The sequence below is a fragment of the Pantherophis guttatus genome, chromosome 9 (assembly GCF_059756535.1).
Source record: "Pantherophis guttatus breed Tessera chromosome 9, ASM5975653v1, whole genome shotgun sequence".
In the NCBI taxonomy this organism is placed as follows: domain Eukaryota; kingdom Metazoa; phylum Chordata; class Lepidosauria; order Squamata; family Colubridae; genus Pantherophis; species Pantherophis guttatus.
The window spans coordinates 21,991,193-22,016,723 of NC_142071.1; the positions used below are offsets into that span (position 1 = coordinate 21,991,193).

At 41.4% G+C, this 25,531-nt stretch overlaps 1 protein-coding gene across 3 annotated transcripts in view; it reads left to right on the forward strand.

Annotated features, from left to right (window-relative positions):
* Positions 1–313: 313 nt before the first annotated feature.
* TMEM45B (transmembrane protein 45B) overlaps positions 314–25,531 on the forward strand; it is a 47,481-nt gene continuing 22,263 nt past the window's right edge. The window contains exons 1-2 of one of the 3 annotated variants that reach the window (XM_034421959.3): positions 6,035–6,166; positions 22,164–22,278. The gene's annotated coding sequence lies outside the window, so the exon portion shown is untranslated. Of the gene's footprint in view, positions 554–6,034; positions 6,167–22,163; positions 22,279–25,531 lie in introns of those variants that run through there. The other 2 variants (XM_034421962.3, XM_034421961.3) reach the window with 2 other exon arrangements.

A 25,531-nucleotide genomic window follows, 5' to 3' on the forward strand; every position in this document is an offset into this window, starting at 1 on the left:
GCACACACACACAAATGCAAAAACACTAAAGAAAGTAAACAACAGAGATTAACACCCTAGCAGGCATTTTTATATATATATAGTTGTAGAATTGCTGGTTGACTTAACTCAGGAGTGGCAGCTTAACTAAACAATATCATATCTGATCTCTTTGTTCACTCACAGCAATGGCCGTTGGCAAATAGCAATAGCACTTAGCAATAACACTTAGATACCGCTTCACAGTGCTTTCCAGCCCTCTCTACGCAGTTTACAGAGTCAGCCTATTTGCCCCCAACAATCTGGGTCCTCATTTTACCGACCTCGGAAGGATGAAAGGCTGAGTCAACCTTGAGCCGGTGAGATTTGAACTGCCAAATTGCAGGCAGACGGCAATCAGCAGAAGTAGCCTGCATTCTAACTCTTGCGCCATCACCTCATACATTAAAGAGAAGAACATAAGGAGCATTGTCAACGTCCTTATCTCACCCATCTTGCCAGCCATGACTCCCAGGAATGTGAACTTGAAAGAAAATATGCCCGATAAGATCTGCTGAATGAAAGGAGGAAAAAGGTATGCAGATTCATGTAAATTTCTGTGTATAAAGGGGGAGGAGAAAGAACTTCACTATATATATATATACATACACACACACCATATTTTTCGGAATACAAGACGCACCTTTTTCCCCCCCCCTAAAAGAGGCTGAAAATTTGGGTGCGTCTTATACTCCGAATGTAGCTTTTTCAAAGCTTTTTTTCAGCCCTAACGAAGTGTTAATGAGGCACTAGCGATCTTCCCAGTTTTGCCTTCTCCCTCGACTCTCCGCTGTGCTTTAATGAGGTGCTAGCCAGTGAAGTGATCGCCATGCTTTGCTCCGACTCTCAGCTGTTCTTTAGAAGCTTTTTTCAGCCCTAACTAGGCGCTAGTTGAGTGAAGCAATCTCCCACCGTGCTTTGCCTGCTTTTCTCATTGCTGCTTCCTCTCAGCTGTGCCTTAGAAGCCATTTTTTATCCCCAAGCAGGGGATAAAAAACCAGCAAACTAATGTTCTGAAGCTGACCAAACTAAGGATGCTAGCCAGATGAATACCTGGTAGGCAGATTTTTTTTTCCTATTTTCCTCCCCAAAAACTAAGCTGCGTCTTATACTCCAAAAAATACAGTATATATGTACTTGATGGTAAAATTAGCAAGAAATCCATTCATACTTCAGTGATTGCTTTTTCATTAAGAGATATGTGATGAATAGTGAGTTCCCATCAACCTTTCTCTCTCTACCGAAAGTGTGGTCTAGAATACTTGGTATCCTGTTGCTCCTTCACCTCAATTTTAAACAAATTTCCCACCAGCAATCTGAACAGGTAGACATTGAAATCTACCACTGCAGGTAAAGTATGTCCTTCCTTTTCTTTAGAGGATGTGGCATGAACTACGTTATATGCTGTTCTCTTCCACAGAGACACCAAAGTTTTGCCACTAACAGTGTTTCTGCTTAAGTGAACAGGTAGACTTTGAGTTCTACCACAGCTGGAAGTAGGAATTAAACTGCTTGATCCAGGTAAAAACTATTATCTTCTCCTCCTTCTCCTCCTCCTCCTTCTTTTCCTTCTCCTTCTCCTCCTCCTCCTTCTCCTCCTCCTTTTCTTTCTCCTTCTTCTTCTCTTTCTCTTTCTCCTCCTTTGCCTACTCTAACCATCCTCCTCCTTTTCTTTTCTTCTCCTCCTCCTCCTTTTTCTCATTCTCCTTTTCTTTTTCTTTCTCCTTTCTCCTTCTCCTCCTTTGCCAACTCTAACCATCCTCCTCCTCTTCCTCTTCCTCTTCCTCTTCTTCTTCATCATCTTTTTTCTCCTCCTCCTCCTCCTCCTCTTCCTCCTCCTCCTTTTCTTTCTCCTTCTTCTCTGTCAACTCTAACCATCCTCCTAACCCTTGGAATTCATAAACAAATGAAGATAATATGTATACAGGATTTTTGTTGAAACAATTTTATTTATTGGTTTGTTTATTTAATTTCTGTTCTTCTGGGAAAGAATTGGCTGTTTCCCAGTTGGCCAATTGTAAAGAATTGGCTGTAAACCTATCCCTATAGTATATATTTAATTTGCCTGCAGATAAAGGAGACATGAAGTAAATGACAGGTTGGCCTTCCAGCATGTATATAGAAAGATATAAATATTTGAGCAGCCTTAAGAAAATTGCAAGATAAATATTGATCCCTACACCTCACTTTCTAGAAGTTTCAGCAGCTGAAAATTTTTCTTGTTTTATATTCTTTCTTACAGAGAAATGATTTACATCCTTGTCAGCACAGTCTTTCCCAGCCCAGTAGATCCAGACACGTTGGATTAAAATCTATAATTTTTAAATCAAAGATAAGTTCTGACAGAAAGCATTTGAGAATACCAGGCAACATTATTAAAATGGAGTTAAGATGGTCTCAGGAGGCTTTAGTGATGGATAGAGATAACTCTACTCAAGGAGAGTAGGAAAATCAGACCTGCCCATGTTGGAACTGATTCTGAAAAAAACAGAATGGACTTTGCTCTATAGAAAAAGGCTTGGTTCTCGGATATTCTCAAATGCTGTCTGTCGGATCTTATGAGACACACCCCTATCTTAGTTTCAAAACTGATAGAACCAGGGGTGGGCTGCTGGGGGTTTGCAGGGGTTCAGAAGAACCTCTAGCTAAGATTCTGTGCTGTTTGGAGAACCCCCAAATCCCACTTATGACTGGTCCCACCCATCCCGCCCCACCCAGGAGTCCCCATGTGGCCCATTACCTGGATACAGGTAAGTGCAGGACGCGCATGGAGGCTGAGGGACGGCAAAAAACAGGCCTACTAGAAGTTCGGGAAGGCCAGAAATAGACCCGTTTCTGGCTCCAGAGGGCCTCCGGAGCCTGGGGAGGCCATTTTTGCCCTCCCAGACGCTCGAGGAAAGCCTCTGGAGCCCAGGGAGGGCAAAAACGCCCCCCCCCCGACTGCCATGGTGCAGGAGGCCGATTAGGCCATGCCCACCTACCCAGCAACCAGGCAGAGAACTCCTTGCTAATTTTTTTTTTATTTAAAAAGTTTTTTTATTTTATAAACAAACAAACAAACAATACATAATCAATCATTCAGTGTATCTTCTGAATACATCTTTTGTGTCTTCTTTTTACTCCTCCAGTATTTATCATATCTTAATATTATCATTTCCTTTATTATGACATTTCCCCCATATTTCTTACTTCTCTATTAATACATTTATCTATCTTTTAATTTTATTAAAAATTATACAACAATTTTATCCCCACACAACCTTCAACCCCCCCTCCCCACGCCCCCCCCCAACTTCCCAGAGCAAAAACAGGGTATAACATTAAACAAGCATAAGCTAAAATATGCTAACTTACTACAAGATTCAAAACTCCCTCACGCTCTTTAACTCCCCTTTTTAAAAATTATTCATCAACCTTCCCTTTATAAATTCTCTTATCACATTTCACATTTGTTACTAAAATCCTTTCCATACCTTCTTTTTCAGCATTACTCCCTAATAAAATTCTAAATTAAACATTTATCCTCTTTAGTCATTCATAAACCAGTTGCCAATTTCTGTTTATTCAACATTACTCCCTTGTAAAATTCTAAATTAAACATTTTAAAACTTTCTTTAAAGCATGTCTTTTTTTAAAATATATATATATTATTTTAGGTTAAACATTTTAAAATCAATAAGACATTCTTCAAAATATAAGTTTCAAAACTTTTTTAAAAGGCTATCCATTAAATTTTAAATTAACCATTTTAATACTTCAGTAAGTTTTAAAAAGCTATCCAATTTTAATTAAACCTTTTTACTTCAATAAAACATTCTTCAGAATATAACCTTAACTCTTGAGTTCATTCTTCAAAATATAAATTTCAAAACTTTCAGGAAGCTATCCATTAACTTTAAAGTTAACCATTTTAATACCTCAATAACTTTTAAAAAGCTATCCATTTTTAGTTAAACAGTTTTACTTAAACTTAAAAAATACTAATTTCAGTAAGCTTTTCAGATTTATTACTAAGATCCTCCCCAAAAGAAATTAATCTTCCATTCTTCCTTTCTTTCTATATTTTTTCCAGTCCTGCTTCTTCAATAATACTTTCGTCTTCAGCATTGCTCCCCCCCCCCCCGCTTTTATTTTTGAAAATTTTTGAATTTGGATTTGAGGTTGATGTATCTTGGGAATTCGTTCTCTTCTTAGAATTATTTCCTTTAATTAGGAACCTCCATTTCGACTCTTCCTGCTTATATAATCAGTCATTTCATTCCTTAAAGATTGATTCTGTCTGTAAAGCCAAGGATTGTCACGATAAAATTTATCAGTCTGCAGGAAAGAGTCTATTTGCTGCTTTTCAGTTAATTGCATAGAAGCCTCTACCAAAACCACAGCTCTTTTTTCTCCTCCAAAGTCACATTAGTCTGGTTAATTTCTTCCTCTTTTCCAGCCAGCAAATCATTGTTATTCTCCAAATTTTGATTTTGAACAGTTCTTTTAATTGATTCTAATATAACAGAATTATGAAAATTTAAGAGTTCTTGTAAGACCTTTACAGTCACAACTTGTGAGTTTGCTGGCTCATATAATAATGATCCTCCATCCTTGATGTCAGCCATATTTCAATTTTCACTTTAAATTTATTCAGCTATCAGGTCAATAAGTCCAATTATTTTCCACACAATTTAGAAATATAAATTAGTTGAGGTCAATGCCATAGTCTTTTCCATTCCACTACCACTTTATATCTTTTTCTTGCTGTGTAATCCAGTAGCTTTAACAATGTTGCTAGCGTTAACAATCACTTTCACTAATAAGTTTCATTTTCACACCCTTAGGCGCCATCTTTCTTTTTTTTAAAAACCGAGTTAAAGTTCATTACTTGCATTTTTTGTTCTCCTGATTTTGCTCTGCCAGCATCCAGGGTCGAAGTTTCTTATAATCCTTAAAATTGCATTGCTGGTGTGGTCGCGACCCCTTGTTCTGCATAAAGCAGACTCGTCCCGGATCCGGAGCACTGAAGGGCTTTCAGGGAGCTCTCACCCTGCAAACCCCAGGCTTAAAAAAAAAACTTGGGGGTCTAGGGGAGCTCTACCCAGACCCTTCTGCTCTTCTCTCCCCCTTTTTCCCTGGGGGAGAGTTTTGAGCCGCTAGACAGCTGATTTTCGCTGTTCTAGCGGCAAACGGAATCGCGGTGCTGGAGCTCCTAAAGGAGCATCCATCGGGGATCGTGGAGCCACCAGAAGTCCCCTCCTTGCTAAAATTTTTGAAGCCCATCCCTGGATAGAACTGGGAATTTCATCTTGACAAAAGCTAATTTTTTGAAAGATGGGGGATCATATCCAGGTCTAAAGAGTTCCATGCAGCTCTGGGATTTAAACTGGGTACTCTCCTTACTAGAAACATTTTTCCTAACATAAGAGCCTCTTATCCTCAATCCCCAAGAAATTGTTTTTGGGAAGAAAATCCAGAAGGATTTATTTTGAAATTAAAAGGGAAGTGCATCTAACTACTAATCCAAATAGAGCTGGTTGCCATGCCAAAGAAATCATGCGCTGTTGCTAATCTGAAAAATTGAATTGTACCAGCAAAGTCAATAAAAAGTAAATTATTAAGAGTTTGCAGAACATGTGGAAGACAAGCTGTTCTCATTGTCAGGAAATTTCTCCTTAGTTCTAGATTGGATCTCCCTTTAACAAACTTCCTTTAGCCTTTTGTGTTAGATAGGTGGATTGAAGAGACTGGAGACAGGCTTCAGGCAACAGCTCTTTATTCAGCAACTATTTACAATTGAGCAGCCAGCCTCTCTGACAGCCAGCCCTTTTATAGAGGGATGCAGGGAAGCCAACCAATCATATTCGATTATTCTTCCCATCCAAACAGCCGACTGGAGGGAAGACTCAGACTGTTAATATCTAACACCCCTCCCTTCTAGTTGGAGCAATCCACTGAACATACGTGGTTGTGCAGGTAGGTGGGGCGTTTGCTAGCTCTACTTGACCTGCGTGGCTCAGTTGGCATGGTGGTGGCAGGCTGAGAGGTTGTGCTTGCTGCTGCCTCTTGCTCCGCCCTGGAAAGTCCTGCAAACTTTCAGGCAGAGCCTTGGACTCTACGGGAACCGGTTTACAGGAGGTGCTTCACTGATTTCCTGGTTCTTCAGGTGCGTTCTGCGGTTCCATTGGTCTTGAGTCTGCTAGGAAGAGATAAGAGTTAAATTCTTGTAGTTCAGTTTGTAGACTTTCTTTGTTTTGACTGAGGCAGCTATGTAATTGGTCTATGTGCCGCCTCCATTGGTGCCCTTCATTAATCCTAACTATATGCGACTTGGGCCCTGTGATTTTTTTCTATTTTGCCAAGTAGCCATACTTGGGAGTTCTTCGGCAAAGTTTTGTGAGTGAACCAGGTCCCCGATGCTAAAGGACCTGATGCGGTCTTGCGTTTCTTTTGTTGTTTTGGGGGCATAATTTGGGTGTAGTCGGTCTAAGACTGATTGAAGCCTGTGACCCATCAATAGCTCTGCCGGACTCCTTCCTGTAACCACACTAGGTGTTATGTGTTGGTACAGAAGGAATTTGTCTACCTAATCTTTCCAGTCACCAGGTGCCAACCTGCCCAATGCCTCCTTGGCAGACCTTACAGCCCTCTCAGCCAGTCCATTACTGGCCAGATGAAAGAGTGCTATGAGGGTATGGCGTATTCCAAGTTCTGCCAGAAAACTCTCAAATTTATTTATTTATTTATTTTTATTTATTTATTTGTTTGTTTTAATTTGTATACCACCCTTCTCTGACAGGACTCAGGGTAGTGAACAGCCAAAATAAAACAGAACATACAAAATTTAAAAACAGTTTAAAAAATAATTAAATATTTTTGGCCACAATTTAAAACAACCCAATTAAAATCAATTCAATTTAACCGAAAACAGTGGGATCAATTCAGCCCAGCTAGGTGAAATAAGTAAGTTTTCAGGGGCCGACGAAAGGTCCGGAGGTCTGGTATTGTGCGTATCTCTGGGGGGAGGTTGTTCCAGAGGGCGGGCGCCGCCACAGAGAAGGCTCTCCCCCTGGGGGTCACCAACCGACATTGTCTGGCGGACGGCACCCTGAGGAGGCCCTCTCTGTGCGAGCGTACTGGCCAGTGGGAGGCTATTGGTGGCAGAAGGCGGTCTTGTAGATACCCCGGCCCTAAGCCATGGAGCGCTTTAAAGGTGGTCACCAACATCTTGAAGTGCACCCAGAAGACCACCGGGAGCCAGTGCAGCTCACGCAGGAGAGGTGTCACATGGGAGCGCCCCGTCGCTCCCATAATCCCCCGCGCAGCCGCATTCTGGACCAGCTGGAACCTCTGGGTGCACCCCAGGGGAAGCCCCACGTAAAGAGCATTGCAGTAGTCCAGGCGGGAGGTGACGAGCGCCTGAGTGACCATGCGTAGGGAGTCCCGATCCAGAAAGAGACGCAACTGGTGTATCAGGCGAACCTGATAAAAAGCCCCCCTGGCCACGGTCGTCATATGCTCTTCTAAAGACAGCCGTGTATCCAGGAGGATGCCCAAGTTGCGAGCCCTCTCCGTGGGGGCCAGTGATTCGCCTCCAATAACCAGTGATGGCACCAGCTGACTATATCGGGACACCGGAAGCAGGGCCGGATTTAGATGAAAAGAGGCCCTAGGCTATTCCACTTATGAGGGCCTTTCACCAGTGGTGGGATTCAATTTTTTTAACAACAGGTTCTGTGGGCGTGGCTTATTTGGGGGTGTGGCTTGGCAATCATGTGACTGGATGGGCGTGGCTAGCTGGTCACGTGACTGTGTAGGCATGGGTAGCTCGTCATGTGACCGGGTGGGCGTGGCTATGTGCATAGACTTTTTTCAGAGGGCTGAAAAAAGTCATTTCTGACTGGGCCTCGCACTTTTGACCGGTCCTCACACTTATGACCATCCTCACATTTATGCCTGTGCAGCTTTCTTAACAACCATGTCACTCATTTCACAACTGCTTCTCTTCACCATGGTGACAAGATAGGGCAAAAACGTAAAATGTGAGGACAGTCGTAAGTTCGAGGACAGGTTAAAAGTGCGAGGACCAGTAAAAAATAACTTTTTCAGCCCTCTGAGTAGTACATATGCATAAAAGGATACAGCAATAGAGAGGGATGAAGGAAGGGAAGGGAAATTAGAGTAGGAGGGAGGGTAAGAGAGGGAGGAAGAGAGGAGGAGAAGGAGAAAGGAAGAGGAAGTAGGGAGGAGAAGAAGAGGGGGAGGAAGAGAAAGTAAGAAGGAAAGAAAAGAGAGAGGTGGTAGGTTTGAGGAGAAAGATTGCTGTACAATAAAAAAGATGAAAGGGAAGAAAGCCAACCCCAAACAAATATAAAGATATTAAGATAAAGAATGAATTGTTAAACTTTAAAGAATAAAAGAGAACAAATATGAATAAATAACAATAATTAGAAACACACATACAAACATACAATGTATTTTCTTTGAACAGAGTATTTGGCCAGTTCACAAATTTAAACAGTGTTTAGTCATTTCAATTAAATTTACAATTTCTATATTTCCTTTTTGCCATATTTATTCCTCATCTATTTTTGTAAAAAACCAATATTACCCTTCATCCTCATCTCTAATCTTAATCAAATTCAATTTTTCCCTTCTATTCTATATTATACCCCTTCCCATTGTCATCTATTTTTATATCCATCCTCACATTGGTTAATTATGTAATATTAGTTGTTTAATATAAATTCAACATTTTAATATAAATCAATTAGTTATATAACCTTTTTTGTATATTAATCAATATGAACATGAATATTCCAATTATTTCCATGCAATCCAATTTCTTACAAATCAATTTATTATATTTACCAATAATAATAAACCAAATAATTTCCCCCATATATTCCTCCAAACCACAACTTAACCATTTCTGCTTTCAACACAATATACAATTAATAGTATCTCAATTATTACAATTCCCTAGTTAAATAGAGCTTTTTTTTCTTTTGTGTTTTAAAATCTTTCCCTAAATTTCCCATTGTTTGTACCTACCTTTTTTGGTGAGGAAAAAGAAAAGAATTCTGCCTGCCTAATTTTCCAACCTTGCAGCAACAGCAAAGCAGTTTCACTTTCGTTTCTCAGTATAGCTAGGGGGAAAAAATTCAACACTCTTTGCATGGAAGCAGAAGACCCCTGAGCAAATCAGCTGAGACAAATCAGCTGAGAGCCGGGAAGCCAATTAGCCTCTGCTGAAGCTCCGTGGGCCAATAAAACTACAAAAAAAACACCGAACCCTTTGTTAAATTGCTGGCTCCCCCGCCCCTCACCCACCACTATTGATTGGCAATAAATAGTGGTGCGGAGGGGCGGGGCAAGGCAGCAATTTAACAAAGGGTTCGGCTGCAGCACTGGCTCTAGGGCGGCCCTTTGAAGCCCCGGGGCAAGAATTTGAAGTTTTTTTTCCCTCTAGCCATCGGAGGCAGCAATAGATTGAGAGTGGGCGGGGTAAGCGAACGGCAGAGAGGGAGGGTGAGTGAAGGCGTGGAAGCTGCTTTCTCCATCCTGCTCTCTTGCATCCGGAGCCCCACGTGGATCCCAGGCAGCAGAACTCAGGCTAGGGAAGGGGTGGGCAATTGTGGCTCTTTTACAACCTGTGGCCTTCAACTCCCAGAATTCCTCAGACAGCCAAGCTGCATCAGGAATTCTGGAAGTTGAAGTCCACAGGTTGTAAAAGAGCCACAATTGCCTACCCCTGGCTACGGTAGGCTGGCGCCGCACAGGTGGGAGGCGAGGGGCGGGCGGGCCAGCAATTTAACAAAGGGTTCGGCCGAACCCCCTAGAACCCCCAGAATCCCACCACTGTGTAGGCCCCTCTTGATCTTGAGGCCCTAGGCTGAAGCCTAGTTAGCCTATAGGAAAATCCGGCCCTGGCCGGAAGCCACAGCCACTCGGTCTTGGAAGGGTTGAGTCGGAGCCTGTTTCTCCCCATCCAGGTCCGCACGGCCTCCAGGCACTGGGACATCACTTCAAGGGCATCGTTGGTGTGGCCTGGGGTGGAGATATACAGCTGGGTGTCATCAGCATACTGATGGAACTCCACCCCAAAGCCATGGATGATCTCACCCAACAGCTTTACATAAATGTTGAACAGAAGGGGCGAGAGGACCGACCCTTGCGGCACCCCACAAACAAGGTGCCTCAGGGTCGACTGCTGCCCCCCTGTCAACACAGATTGAGACCGGTCAGCGAGGTAGGAGGAGAACCACCGCAAAATGGTGCCCCTCACCCCCAACTCCTCCAATTGGCGCAACATGATACCATGGTTGATGGTATCAAAAGCTGCTGAGAGATCTAATAGGACCAGGATAGAGGAGCAACCCCTATCCCGAGCCCTCCAGAGATTATCCACCAATGCAACCAATGCCGTTTCTGTGCTGTGCCCAGGCCTGAAACTGGACTGGAGCGGATCTAGATAGACAGCTTCATCCAGGTACTGTGGCAGCTGCCACGCCACCACACTCTCAACAACCTTCGCAATAAAACGAAGGTTGGAGACTGGACGATAGTTAGCCAAAATAGCTGGATCCAGAGAGGGTTTCTTGAGGAGAGGCCTCACCACTGCCTCTTTCAAGGTGGCTGGCAGGACACCCTCCCTCAAAGAAGCATTAATAATCCTCTGGAGCCAGCCTCGTGTAACCTCCCGGGAAGCCAGCACCAACCAGGAGGGACACGGGTCTAGTAAACATGTGGTCGCATTCAGCCATCCCAGAATCCTGTCCACGTCCTTGGGAGCCACAGGATCAAACTCCTCCCGGATAACACTCTCAAGACCTGCCTCAATCATCCCGTCCGGACATACCCAGTCAGTGGCCAGACCTTCCCGAATCTGAGTGATTTTATCATGCCGATACTGCACAAAATCCTCAGCTCGACCCTGCAAGGAGTCATCCTGTGCTCCTAGATGGAGGAGGGAGAGGGTCACCCTAAACAGGGTGGCTGGGTGATTATCTGATGACGCAATAAGAGCGGAAAAATAGCTAGATTTTGCCGCTTTTATCGCCACTAGGTAGGTCTTAATATGAGACCTCACCAGTGTTCGGTCAGATTCGGAACGGCTGGTCCTCCAACTGCTCTCCAGGCGTCTTTTCCAGCACTTCATCTCCCTCAGCTCCTCAGAGAACCAAGGATCCAGGTGAGTTCGGTGCTGGGTCAGAGGCCGCAAAGGCACGACGCGGTCCAAGGCCCCGGCGGCCACACTATCCCAGGCGGCCACCAGGTCCTCAGCCGAGTCATGAGCCAGAGTCTCAGGGATTGGCCCAAGCTCCATCTGGAACCTATCAGGATCCATCAGGCGCCTGGGGCAGAACCACCTAGTCGGTTCCGCCTCCCTGTGGCGGGGTGTAGCGGTTAGAAAGTCTAGTCGAAGGAGTGAGTGGTCAGACCATGACAAAGGTTCGATGGCTATATCCCCTATATCAAGGCCACACAACCACTGACCAGAGATAAAAATTAAGTCCAGAGTGTGCCCGCCTATGTGAGTGGGGCCATGAATTAACTGAGTCAGGTCCATGGCCATCATGGAAGCCATGAACTCCCGGGCCACCTCAGATGTTTTGCCAATGGATGGCAGGTTAAAATCCCCCATGACCAAAAGCCTGGGGGTATCAACCGCCACCCCAGCTATGACGTTGAGCAGCTCGGGCAGGGCCGTTGCCACATGGCAGGGAGCCAGGTATGTGATCAACAAGCCCATCTGCACCCCACGACCCCACTTCACAAAGAGGGACTCACATCCGGCTATCTGAGATACAGTGGTCTCCCTCGGATCCAGACCTTCCTTTATAATAACCACCACACCCCCGCCCCTACCCTGAGCCCTTGGCTGATGGAATGCATGGAAGCCTGGTGGGCACATATCCACGAGGGGAACTCCCCTCTCCTGGCCCAACCAGGTCTCCGTAATGCCCGTTAGGTCCGCTTTCCCCTCCTGAATAAGATTGTGGATGAGGTGGGCTTTATTAACAATGGACCTGGCATTGCACAACATCAGCCGAAGGCTCTGGCCCTGAGAATCTGAACAGCCTGGGGAACGAGAAAAGCATTGGGGACCGGAGTGCGCAATCGCTCTAAGGTAGCGAGTGTGCACTCCCCAAACATGATGTGGCCCCCTGCTTCTGCCATATCTGCCCCTTCCACTCACTATACTGATAGAACAGCCCTCCCTAAGTTGAACTCCAACCCCCTCCCTGACCTCCAGTTCTGCATCCCTAGTGTCGCAGGCCTCCGCAGAGGCTGGTCTTGAACCTGGTGGATTTCCCCCCAAACCCACCCTAATCCCCCCCAAACCCCTTAAATTTTTAATTAAAAACCCACTTAAAAAACCCCTCAAACTCTTCTTTGCCGCATGCCATCTCTTGGGGCTCCAAAGCCCATCATCAAGATAGGCCCTTGATAACGAGGAGGGCCAAACCTGCGAGAGGGGGGAATCTTGCAGAGCACGGAGTTTGTTCACCGAATACATCTGAACATCAAGGGGAGGTAATGACCTATGGCCAATAACCAGGGGGCAGTTTCGATGTTATCACAGTCAGAAGGAGTGGAATGCCGGACTTCAATAGAGCTCCGATGGAACACATGGGACCTCATTGCCCTCTCACGGCAATGGCGGGAGTAAAATGCTGTTTCACTCCGGTAGGGGGTGACCCAGCCCCCCTCTCACGGTGGCTGGTCAACCTCGATCGTCCAAAAAGCTGGAATTGAGACAGCAGCTGTAAACCCACTCCACCAAGACTTGTATCCCCAGATGTAACCCTCCATTCAATAGAGGGAAAAAATGGGATCATGGTCAGTCCTCATAGTCCGGAACAGGCTCAAACTGCAGAGATCAAGTCAAGATGGCACCTAAACCAGGAGATAATTGTCCAGCAAGCACGAGCAGCATGGCATCGCCAATAGGCTTAGTCCCTCAAAGAGCCTTAGCAGGCATCAGGGAGATGGGAGGTAAGAAGGAGAGCAGAGGCAACGAAACGCCACAGGGGAAAACCCCTCAGTCATGGTCCAGCTTTCCCCAGCCCCTGTCAGATCTTTCTTATGGCCATACTGCTCACCTCGCCCAGCCTCCATAAATCCTCATGGAGGTCTCTGGGATGACCAAGGGGCCAAACAATGCCCCACGATCACCTAGGAGGTCCAATATAGCAAGTGAGCAGCTGCTACCAACATCTCCAACGCTCCCACACACCGACTCCGGCGACTCCTTCCTTGTCCCGGCAGCTGCCATTTCCACGCCGCCAGCATCACCGTCACCGCCACCGCCAGCCTCCTTATCCTCACCTCGCCCCCCCCTTCCACGCCTATAGCACATGTCCAGGGCAGTTTGGGTTGGCGAGGATCCCAACGAGGGTGCTGCACCGCCGCCACCGCGGCGGCGCTGATGCCGTCATCCTGGACTAGCCACCTTCACCGAGGAGAGCCAGTCACCGCCCCTCCTTCCTCAGGCTGCTCTCACCGTCCCGTGATCTCCACGAGCCTCGGGGGCATCTCAGGAAGCCGGAGACCCCTCAAAAGAGAGCTCGAACACCCCTCCAGCTGGACCGGAGCTGCAGCGGTCAAATTCAGCCCTCCAAAAGCCCCCTGGAGCCATAATCATCCCCCCCAAGATCGCCAACTCAAAGGGAAGTTGCCATTTTAGGCATGCGCAGAAGAGTTTGTGGGTCATTGTCCGATGTGAGGACATTGGGCAGACTGTTTGTTGCAAATAGTTTGCAGAGCATCTTGATTACTGCATCCACAGTGGTGATGCCCATTAGGATGATCTCTAGCCATTGGGAGTAGCCGTTCACGACCACTAAGAAGGCCCATGAAAGGGCCCAGTAAAATCGATGTGAATCCTAGACCAGGGGGCTCTAGGGCGATCCCACTCTTGGATGGGTGCTTTAGGGGGAGCGGGCTGTGATTCCTGACAAGGCTGGCACTTGGCTATCCACTCTTGTATTTCCTGGTCCATGTTGGGCCACCATACAAAACTTTGAGCCAGGGCTTTCATCCAGACAATCCCCGGGTGTCCCTCATGCAACGCTTTCAGTATAGAATACCTTAGACTTGATGGTATAATTACCCGGTCTCCCCATAGTAAACACCCCCGTTGTGCCAATAATTCATGTTGACCAGCCACAAATAGCTTAAAAAACTCTGCACCAAATGGCCCCTTTGGCCCTCCCCTCCAAACCCAGTTCAAAAGTTTTTTGAATGTTGCATCCTTAGCCAAATATTTGACCACAGCGGCAGAAGTCACTAGTCCAGAGTCCAGGCAGTCAATGAGGAGAACAGGGATGCCCGGTGTTGGGTAATCCAGCAAGTCAGGCAGGAGGCATCTGCTGAGGGCATTGGCATGGCCCAAGGTCTTTCTGGGCTGGTGAATGAGTTTATAGCACTACACTGACAAGAAAATGGCCCACCTCATAAAACGGGGTGACAAGGCCACCGGTGTGGGGCAGTCGCCCGCCAAGAGTCCCAAGAGAGGTTTGTGGTCCATATCCAATTCAAAATCCCTCCCAAACAAGTATTTGGGAAAACGCTTGACCCCGGCCACCGCAGCCAGCGCTTCTCTGTCCAGCTGGCTATAGTTTCTCTCTGCACCGGATAGTGTCCTGGAAAAGTAGGCGAATGGGGCTTCGGTCCCATTAGGGATGTTAGGATGTGATATAAGTCTAACAAGTTGTTCAGGCAATATATGTGTTCTATCACTTTAAATGTATTCTGTAACTTTATGCAATGCTGTAACAGATGTAATGCTGGGTAATTGTACTGCTGAGTCATTGTAATGACTAATGACTGCTGACTGAATGCTGACTGCAATTATCATAATTGTACTGTTGAGTCATTGCATTGCTATCTTCACTTATCTTAAGTGGATAATTACTAGTGTCAACTGTATATAAGAAGGAAGCCGAGCTATAGTCATTGTTGGACCTGCTCTCATCATTGCTTGACTTGCTGCTTGACTGGAACTGTTGATTGGAACTGTTACTGTCATGTGTGAAGACGTGGATGGATATGCTACCATCGTGATTTGTTACCTGTATCTGTAACTTCGGATTGATTTGAATGGCTAAAGACTTGGATTGACTAAAAGACTATGCAATTGTTTTTCACTACAAAGTAAAAGCTTTGTTAAACCAGTTTGTATGTATTGTATTCATTGCTCTCAGTACCGTTTCTCTGTGCACTTACTCTGCTGGTTGGTAACACAACAATATCCTTAACATTGGTTATGGGCCCAGAGCCAACCAGAACTAACTAGGATTGTTCAGAGCAAAACTGAGAGTTAATGTGAATAATACAGAAAACTGTGTTTGTGATATATAATCCAAGTGAAGATGGCACAAGAACAGTTATCGAATATTTCCGTGATAACCTGGATGGATGGAACAAACTATGTATCCTGGTCTACAAAATGCAATCTACTTCTGCGTAGAGAAGGATTTTGGGATGTAGTAATTAATCCACTGGATGTAACAATATGGAATCCTGATGACGAAGAAGATGCGAAGAAATTAGCCAAGTTTACCAGAGTCAACGAACGAGCTCTTTGCATAATTGGACTGACACTGAGTGACCAGCAACTTGTCCATATTCATGGCGAAGAGTCTGCTGCTAGGTGTTGGACCAAGTTAAAGAGACTATATGTTTGTGACACTGTGGGTGCTCATATAAATCTCACACGGAAATTGTTTAAGCAACATCTTCTTAAAGGAGGAGATATGATGGCTCATTTGGAATCCATGACCAGAATGTTCCAGGAGCTGCACAAAAAGGAACTTGTTTTCTCAGAACTACAGCAAGTTTATATAATTCTTTCTTCTCTGGACGATAGTTATGATGACTATGTTTCTTCACTGGAGGTTTTGACCAGAGATGACCTCACATTGGCTGGCGTAACTGGTAGGTTATTGGAAGAATCCAGAAGAAGACAAGAAAGTGATCAGTTGAGAGTAAACCAACCAAAAGAAGACAAAATGTATTCAACTGTCTATGTTGTAAAACAATGTTTTGCTTGTGGGGCTAAAGGGCATATAGCTGTACTTTAGCTATATTCAGTTCAACAACTAATGTTAACCAGGATTGGTGGGTTGTTGATAGTGATGCTTCTCAATCTATTACTAAGAATAGAAACAACTTTGTGAAAATGGATAAGAGTAACCAACATGTTAGATTAGCAAATGGTTGGAAAGTTAAGGTAGCTGGAGAGGGTGTTGCACGTTGGTCATTTAGTAATGAACCATTGCCTATGTTATATATTCCTGGGTTAAAGTATAATTTGCTCTCTGTTAAATCATTATTGCAAGTTGGGTTTACAGTAACGTTTAAAAATGATAAATGTATAATTGAAAAAGATGGAAAGGTTGTTACTGCAATATTAGAAAATGATTTATTTATTCTAAGAGAGAACCCAGCATTTGTGGCAAATTCTAACTCGGTGTACAGGAATGATAAACCACATGATGAATGTATTCATCTATTACATCGAAGACTAGGGTATATAAATTTCAGGATGTTAAAGAAAACAGTTCAGTTATCTGAAGGTATAAAACGACAATCATGTAGTAAGTATTTGAACTGCAATGCCTGTAATCAGCAAAAGAGTAAGCTAATACCAGCAAATCGTTTTAATGGTTTTAAAACCAAAAAGCCATTAGAAATCATATTTGTAGATTTAATTGGACCCAAGAAACCCAGTATTGGAGGTGCCTGCTATATTCTGAGCATAGTAGACCATTATTGTAGGTATGGATTCTGTTATCTTATGAAAATGAAATGTGAAACATTCCAGGATATCAATAACTGGCTGAGATTTGTTGAAAGGAAACAGAAGTATAAAGTAATGTGCTTAGTAACAGATAACGGTACGGAATTCACTAACCAAAGGTTAGAGAAATTTTGCAAGAGGCAGGTATACAGCATAAACAGTCTGCACTGTATAGACCACAACGCAACGCTTATGTTGAGAGAAGGGGTCAAACATTACAAGCCATGACTAGAACAATGCTGGCAGATTCTGGTTTGCCTGAAACTTTATGGGGTGAGGCTGTTATGTGTGCTAACCATGTATTAAACAACGTGGTACATTCATCTACTGGTGAAATACCATTCACATTATGGCATGGGAGGAAACCAAATCTTAGTTACTTACACACATTTGGAGCCCCAGCTTGGGTACATATTCCATCAAATGTGAGAAGGAAGGAACAACAAAGAGCCAGAAAAATGTTTTTCATAGGCTATGATTCAAACCATAGGTCTTTTAGATTTTGGGCACAGGGAACTACTAGTGTTTACTGTAGTGCAAATGCAAAATTTCTAGAGCACGAAGGATGGGAGAAACTTGAACGTGCAGATTATAGACAGGATGACAACAATGTTAGCATTGAGCATCAAATGAATAACAATACACCTGATGAGGATATAGATAATATAGATTCTTCTATTAAGGTTGAAGAAGAGGAGGTCGCTTTAGGGGAGGATGAAATTGAATCATCTGCAATGAATCCTGTATTGCCTAGGAGATCCAGTAGGGAAAGACATCCACCTGATAGGTATAAAGCAACGGTAGTTTGTCAGGTTAATATAGAACCTTCAAGTTATGAAGATATCAGGATGTATTCTGAAAAAGAGCAAAATGCTTGGAAGGATACAATGAGTAGAGAAATAAACTCATTAACTAAATTGGGTGTTTATGAGGATGTGAACTTGCCACCTGGAGAGAAATTGATTGGTTGTAGATGGGCGTATAAAGTAAAGAAAAGTATAGATGGGACAGTAACCCATAAAGCTCGCCTTGTAGCTCAAGGTTTCACTCAAACAGAGAAAGATTTCGATGAGGTGTTTGCTCCAAGTTTAAGAACTACCATGTTAAGAACTATGCTGGTGTGGACAGCAAAGAATAAGTATATTATTAATCATATAGATGTGGAGACGGCATACTTGCATGCTCCATTAAGACATACCATTTATATGAGGAAACTGTTAGGAGTGAAAATAAACGAGCAAACTGATTGTTGGAAATTAAATAAAAGCCTTTACGGTTGAAAACAATCAGGGTTTGAATGGAACCAATGTATAGTGAAAGAGCTGAATAATATTGGTTTTCAGGAAGATGTAGCAGATAAATGTCTGAGAGAATAATGGTTTAGTATCATTTTTGCTATTGTAAAACTGACAACAAAGCAATGGATATTGTTAGACAGTTACAAGAGAGATTCAAAATTAGAAATTTGGGACATATTAGACACTATTTAGGTCTTGATATTGTTCAAACTGCTAGAAGGTATAAACTGTCACAAGCTAGCAAAATTAGTCATATGTTGAAGCGCTATAGCATGGAGCTATATAAGCCAGCTAAAATGCCTATGGCACAGGATTTTCAACATGAAGAAATCCAAAGTCCTGGATTTAGTAAGGAGATCTATCAATCGCTGATAGGGAGTCTATCGTATATTAGCAATTGGTCGAGACCTGATATTTCATATAGCGTAAACCAATTAACAAGGTATAATGCAGAGCCAACAGATAGGCATTGGCAAGCCGCAAAGCAGATATTGAGATATTTAAAGATGACAATGCATTATGCATTATATTTAGAACCTAACTGTGATTTTACACTGAGTGCATATGCTGATGCTAGTTTCGCTACTGATTTGACCACCAGGAAGTCTACATCAGGTATTGCGATAATGTTAGGTAATTGTTTAATAGGATGGAAGTCAATAAGGCAGAAACATATTAGTTTATCCACTATGGAAGCAGAGTTTTCATGCTTGTCACTAGTATGTACTGATTTAATTTACTACAAACAATTAATGATTGATGTAGGATTAAAGGTAGATTATCCTATTGTAATTTATGAGGATAACCAATCTGCTATAAAAATGGCAACAAATTTAGCAGTTAAGACAAGATCAAAATATACTGATATTTGTTATTTGAACATTCATCAGAGTATTCAAAGTAATATGGTTCAGTTAGAATATTGTATGTCTGAAAACAATGTTGCTGATAATTTCACCAAAGTGCAGGGTGCAATTAAACATAAAATATGTTGCAAAAGCTATGGCTTAAGAATTTGAATAAGGATATATTAGCCTGTCCAAAGGGGAGAATGTTAGGATATGGTATAAGTCTAACAAGTTGTTCAGGCAATATATGTGTTCTATCACTTTAAATGTATTCTGTAACTTTATGTAATACTGTAACAGATGTAATGCTGGGTAATTGTACTGCTGAGTCATTGTAATGACTAATGACTGCTGACTGAATGCTGACTGCAATTATCATAATTGTACTGTTGAGTCATTGCACTGCTGACTTCACTTATCTTAAGTGGATAATTACTAGTGTAAACTGTATATAAGAAGGAAGTCGAGCTATAGTCATTGTTGGACCTGCTCTCATCATTGCTTGACTTGCTGCTTGACTGAAACTGTTGATTGGAACTGTTACTGTCATGTGTGAAGACGTGGATGGATATGCTACCATCGTGATTTGTTACCTGCATGAATTACTGCTGTTTGTCTGGTAAGAAGATATCTGTAACTTCGGATTGATTTGAATGGCTGAAGACTTGGATTGACTAAAAGACTATGCAATTGTTTTTTACTACAAAGTAAAAGCTTTGTTAAACCAGTTTGTATGTATTGTATTCATTGCTCTCAGTACCGTTTCTCTGTGCACTTACTCTGCTGGTTGGTAACACAACAATATCCTTAACAAGGGAGATGGTGGTTAAGCACAGCCCCCACACCAAAAGGAGAGGCGTCACAAACCAGTACCAACAGCACAGTGTCATTGTACTGAATTAAAAAACTGTCAGCAGAAAGGAGGCGCTTAACCGCAGCAAAAGTGGCAGCTTCTTTGTGCCCCCAGACCCAAAGGCTCTTCTTGGCTAGTAGTTTGTGGAGTGGTTCAGCAATGGTGGCCTTATTTTTTAAGGAGACACTATAGAAATTGAGCAAGCCCAGGAAATTTTGCAACAGCTCTTTATTCAGCAACTATTTACAATCCAGCAGCCAGCCTCTCTGACACCCAGCCCTTTTATAGAGGGCTGTCAGGGAAGCCAACCAATCATATTCGAGTATTCTTCCCGCCCAAACAGCGGACCAGAGGGAAAACTTAGACTGTTAATATCTAACATTTTGTGTGAATATTTATCTGTTTTTTTTACTTAGCTTGGTGCTGATTTGTTTGGATTTAACAACAAATATTGGAAGAGCTCTCTATGTCTGACCTTCCCCTTTACTTTCACTGAGAAATCATAAACCGTGATTATTCTTTTTGGCCACTAGAGGATGGTATTTAATGTGTTGAAAAACAAACACCCTATATTCTTAGAGATGGAATTTCTACTTGAAAAATTTGTTACTATCTCTAGAACCAAAGTTTGAGAGAATTATCTAGTGGAGATGCTGATGCTTGGCCCACTGTGGATTCTGCTAATGATGAAGGGGAAGATGGAGACAGTATAAAGGATAAAATATATTTTGATATAAAACTTCCCACAATAGTCTACCCATCTCTCTCATTTCCCCTTTTTTAATCTTTTCACTTTTTAAATTCTCCTCCCTCTTTTTTGTTGTTATTTTGCATTTTATTTTTTTCTTGAAATATAAAAAAAGTTATACAAAATAAATGGGGAGCAGATACGTTGTGCCATAAAACAGAATAATATAAGAAAAGCCCTTGAGTTCTTGAATGTGGGGATCTGGATATTTTAAAATACTTGTGCAAACATTGAGATTATTTACCAGCAGGCTGATGTTGTCCTCTGCCTTTCACTTTTTAGTTCAAAAGAGCATTCAGCATGTTGAGTCAATCATGCTCATAAAAAGATTTACTTTAGCCTCAAACCAGGGGTGAAATGCTCCCGGTTCAGACCGGATCACCTGATCCAGTAGCAATGGTGGCGGGTGATTCAGAGAACTGGTAGCAAAAATCCCTGCACCCCATCCCCCACCATGCCCAGCCGAGCCGCACGATCATCAGAGGCTTTTTTTTTACTTTTAAAAGCATTTTTTCTACAACCTCTTCCGACAAAAAAATGCTTTTAAAATTTTTTTTAAAAAGCCTCTGATGATCGCGCGGCTCAGCTGGGATCGTCAGAGGCTTTTCAAAGCATTTTTTCTGCAACCTCTTGGCCAAAGAGGTGGTAAAAAAAATGCTTTGAAAAGTCTCTGACAATCCCAGCTGAGTTGCCTGATCGGCAGAGGCTTTTCAAAGCATTAGAAAAAATGCTTTGAAAAGTTAAAAAAAAAAAAGGTGGCCATGCCCACCCAGTCACATTAACCACCCCCCTACACCAAGCCATGCCCACAGAACCAGTAGTAATAAATTTTACATTTCACCCCTGCCTCAAACCATCTGAGATACAAAGAAAGATCTTCCTGGTAGGCTAAATAGTCAGTGGGCTCAGTTTCTGTAGTATTTATGATGTATAAATATTTAGCTTGGGTCAGGTTTTCTGTTGCTTGATGCGTGTACAGGGAAAGTATATGCCAGCTGTGCACTCATTTTGACTGACTATTCTGGAAGTTTAAGAGAGGGCATTAGATTAGATATGGCTGCCATGGACTTCCGGTGGAGACGTCGTGCTGTGGCGGTTTAGAGGAACAAAGGCTCCGTTCCCTGTGCTGGATTTCTAGCGATCGGGGGCCGTGGGAGGCGAAGTTTTGTCCTGGAGGGACAAACAATAGAAGGAGGAAGTCTCAGAGGCAGTGAGGAAAGGTGCAGTTTCCTGCAGCACTAGGAAAAGAACCTCCAACTCAACCTGGAAGAAGCCTGCCTTAATGGCAGACTTGAAGGCATGACGCACCGGCCAAAGAAAAGGGAAGCGAGGAGAGAAGACAGTACAGCAGGCATAATGCGAGCAGTGGATTTAGCCGAGTTTGGAAGATCGGTGAAGAAGCAGCCAGAGGAGCGATTAAAGATACAGAGTGAGTCTCCAATAGAGAAAGACAATTTTGAACAATTGGCGGCATTCTGGCATCGGGAACAGTATAGTGAGCAGAAGAGAACAATAAACAGTTAAAAGGCAAAGGAAGCAGAGTTTCACTCTGTGAGATAAATAAGAACTGCAAATAAAGAACTGTGTTTTGGATTTTGAACTTCAGAAACTTGCGCTCCAACGGAGAAACGAAAGGCTTGCAGTCGAGAAGGAAATGTTGCGAGAGAGGGACTGTGAAGACAGAGAGAGACTGACATCATAAGACGGAAGTTGATGCAACGGTAAATATAATGGGATTAATAATATTAAAACATTCAAATACCCCTTTCCTTTCTTTTTCTTTGCACTCTTTTCAATTTTTATAGCTTAATATTCCCCCCATATCTATATGTTTATAATATTACTTAGTATTCTTAGAGCTGGCTATAGAGCAAAGATTTAGTTTTTAGAAACATATAAATATTTAATCACTCTGACAAAAAATATATCTATTTAAGGAACTTAGGAAATAGTCAATATAGAGTTGTGGTGACAGTTATATAAAAATATAATCATATTTCTTGTACCCAATACCAACTGTATTGAATGTATTTATTAACTTTATTAACTTTATCAACTATACTTGTTAATAACTTGATCTTTTCAATTAGATTAAAGAGTATTTATTGTATTTATTCTATATATGTATTTATTGTACTTAATATCCAATATTTAATATTTATTATCTATATTATCTTTACTATTTTTATTATCAACTAATCTACTTATTGGCATATAATAGTAAAATTGATATTGATTTATAGAGATAGAATTATATTGATTAGAAGGGAATTAGCCTAATTTACAGAAAAGTATAATATATATAAATACAAACTAGATTAATAAAACTGGATGGTAATTTGGGAGAATATATATAAAATTTTAGGTGAGCAGCATAAAATTATAAGAAAAATGACCACCATTACAATCATTACAAATTCATTTAAGATAACAAAAGGAGTTAGACAGGATTGTCCTCTGTCACCTCTGCTCTTTATCCTGACCCTTGAGATATTATTACAGAGAATTAGACAGAAAACAGAAATAAAAGGAACCAAAATTAAACAGGAAGAATTTAAAGTGCAGGCATTTGCAGATTATATGGTATTTGTTATAGAAGACCTATTGGAATCTGGACCAATACTACTGCAAGAGATAGAGAAATATAGGGGAGGGGGGTCGCAGGCCTTAAAATTAACAAAGAAAAAACTAAAATGTTAGTTAAGAATTTAACAGAAAAACAAATAGGAGTACTCGAGGAAAGAATGGGACTTCAAACCGTAAAAAAAGTGAAATATTTAGGTATTTGGTTAAGAGCATGATATTCAGCATTAAAAAAGGTTAATTATACGAAATTAATACAACAAATAGGGAAAGACTTAGAAACATGGGGGAAATTGCAGTTGTCACTATTAGGGAAAATCGCAACAATTAAAATGAATATTTTGCCAAAACTTCTCTATTTATTCCAAACGATTTCTATAAAATTAGATAAGAATTTCTTTAAAGAGTTAAACAAAATGATTATGAAGTTTGTATGGGCAGGAAAAAAGGCGAGGATAAAATTAATCTAACTTCAAGATAGAAGAAGCAGTAGTGGCTTTGGACTCCCTGAGTGGGAAACTTATTACAAAGCAGTGAGTTTGGTTTGGGTTAGGGAATGAATTAATTTAAAGAATAGGAGAATTTTAACACTTGAAGGACATAATCTCCAGATGGGGTGGCATGCCTTCATATGGAACACCAGAAATAAGAAACATTCACATTCGTATTTCTATAGACATACACTACGAGATTCACTGATACAGACTTGGGAGGGAATTAGGAAGAAACATTATCTCAAAATACTAGGCTGGTTATCCACTATGGAGGCAATGATCTACCCCAACACATTAGATATTGGTAAAATGGTAAAATACAACGAAATTTTAGACAATGGAGGAAGATTAAAATCTAACAAGAATTAAAGGAACAGGGAGTAATCATAGATTGGTGGCCATATCTTCAATTGCAATCTAGATACAAAAAAGATTTGGAGGAATTTGGATTTGAACCAAAATTTACACAATTAGATAAATTATTAACAGGCCCGGAAGAGAAATTATTATCTAAAATATATAATTATTTATTAAATTTTGATTTAGAAGAAGAAATTGTAAAGGGATCAATGATAGCATGGGCAAAAAATATTGGGCACAACATTGAGTTAGAAGATTGGGAAAAAATTGAGAGAAAAACTATACATTAACAAAATCTGCCGCATATAAAGAAAACCAGTATAAAATGTTCTATCGGTGGCATTTAGCCCCAATAAGACTCACAAAAATATACCCCAACCTAAAACCTAATTGCTGGAAATGCAATCAACTACAAAGTACCTACTTCCATGTATGGTGGCTTTGCCCACAAGTTTAAAAATTCTGGATTAAAATACAAAAATGGCTAAAAGAAATTACACACTGTAAAATAGAATATAATAATAATAATAATAATAATAATAATAATAATAATAATAATAATAATAATAATAATAATAATAATAATAATAATTTTATTTCTATACCGCCCTTCTCCCGAAGGACTCAGGGCGGTGTACAGCCTATTTAAAAACACAAAAACAGAACAACAATTAAAATTTAAAATCATTAAATAATTAGGCTCCAATTAAAATCCCAGAAATTTAAAATACCCCAATTTAAAACGTTATGTTAATAGCCCGGCCTGGCGGAACAACAGGGTCTTCAGAGCGCAGCGAAACACCCGGAGGTCGGAGATCTTACGTATTTCCGTATTTAAACCTGAACTGTTTCTTCTGGGGATTATTAAAGGAAATTATCCTAAAAGTATTAAATATTTAATCATTCATGTAACTACTGCAGCAAGAATTGTACTTGTGCAAGCCTGGAAAATGTCCACTATAGCAGCAGACTGTGTAGTAATCCGGAAAATTTTCGAATGTGCAGAAATGGACAAATTTACTTTAGAATTAAATAATAAGGAAGACTTGGAATACTACTTAACTTGGGAAAATTGGTATCAATGGATAGAAATTAAAAATAAGGAATGTATAGAATAAAATAAGATATAATATGTGTTTAAATATGTCAATTAAGTAGGAATATGTGGGAATAGATTAACAAAGTTAAGAATTACGTACTGTCAGAAAGATGCTGAATTGTAAAATTATTAAGGATGTATTTTTGTTATAGATGTATTTTAACTTGTATTTTTGAATTTTAAATATTAATAAAGGTTTATAAAAAAAGAGAGAGAGACAGCACACAAACAAATTCCAGAAAAACAACAACAGCAGAGGCTTAAAGCAGCACAAGGCAAGAAAAGAAGCAGGTTCCACAAAACTAGAAAATTTTAGACCAATATCTCTTTTGAACATGGATTAAAAATTTTTTGTAAAGTTATTGGCCAACAGATCAATGCCAGTTATCCAAGAACTGATTCATGTTTAAGCAGGATTTATAGAAGGCAGATATATGA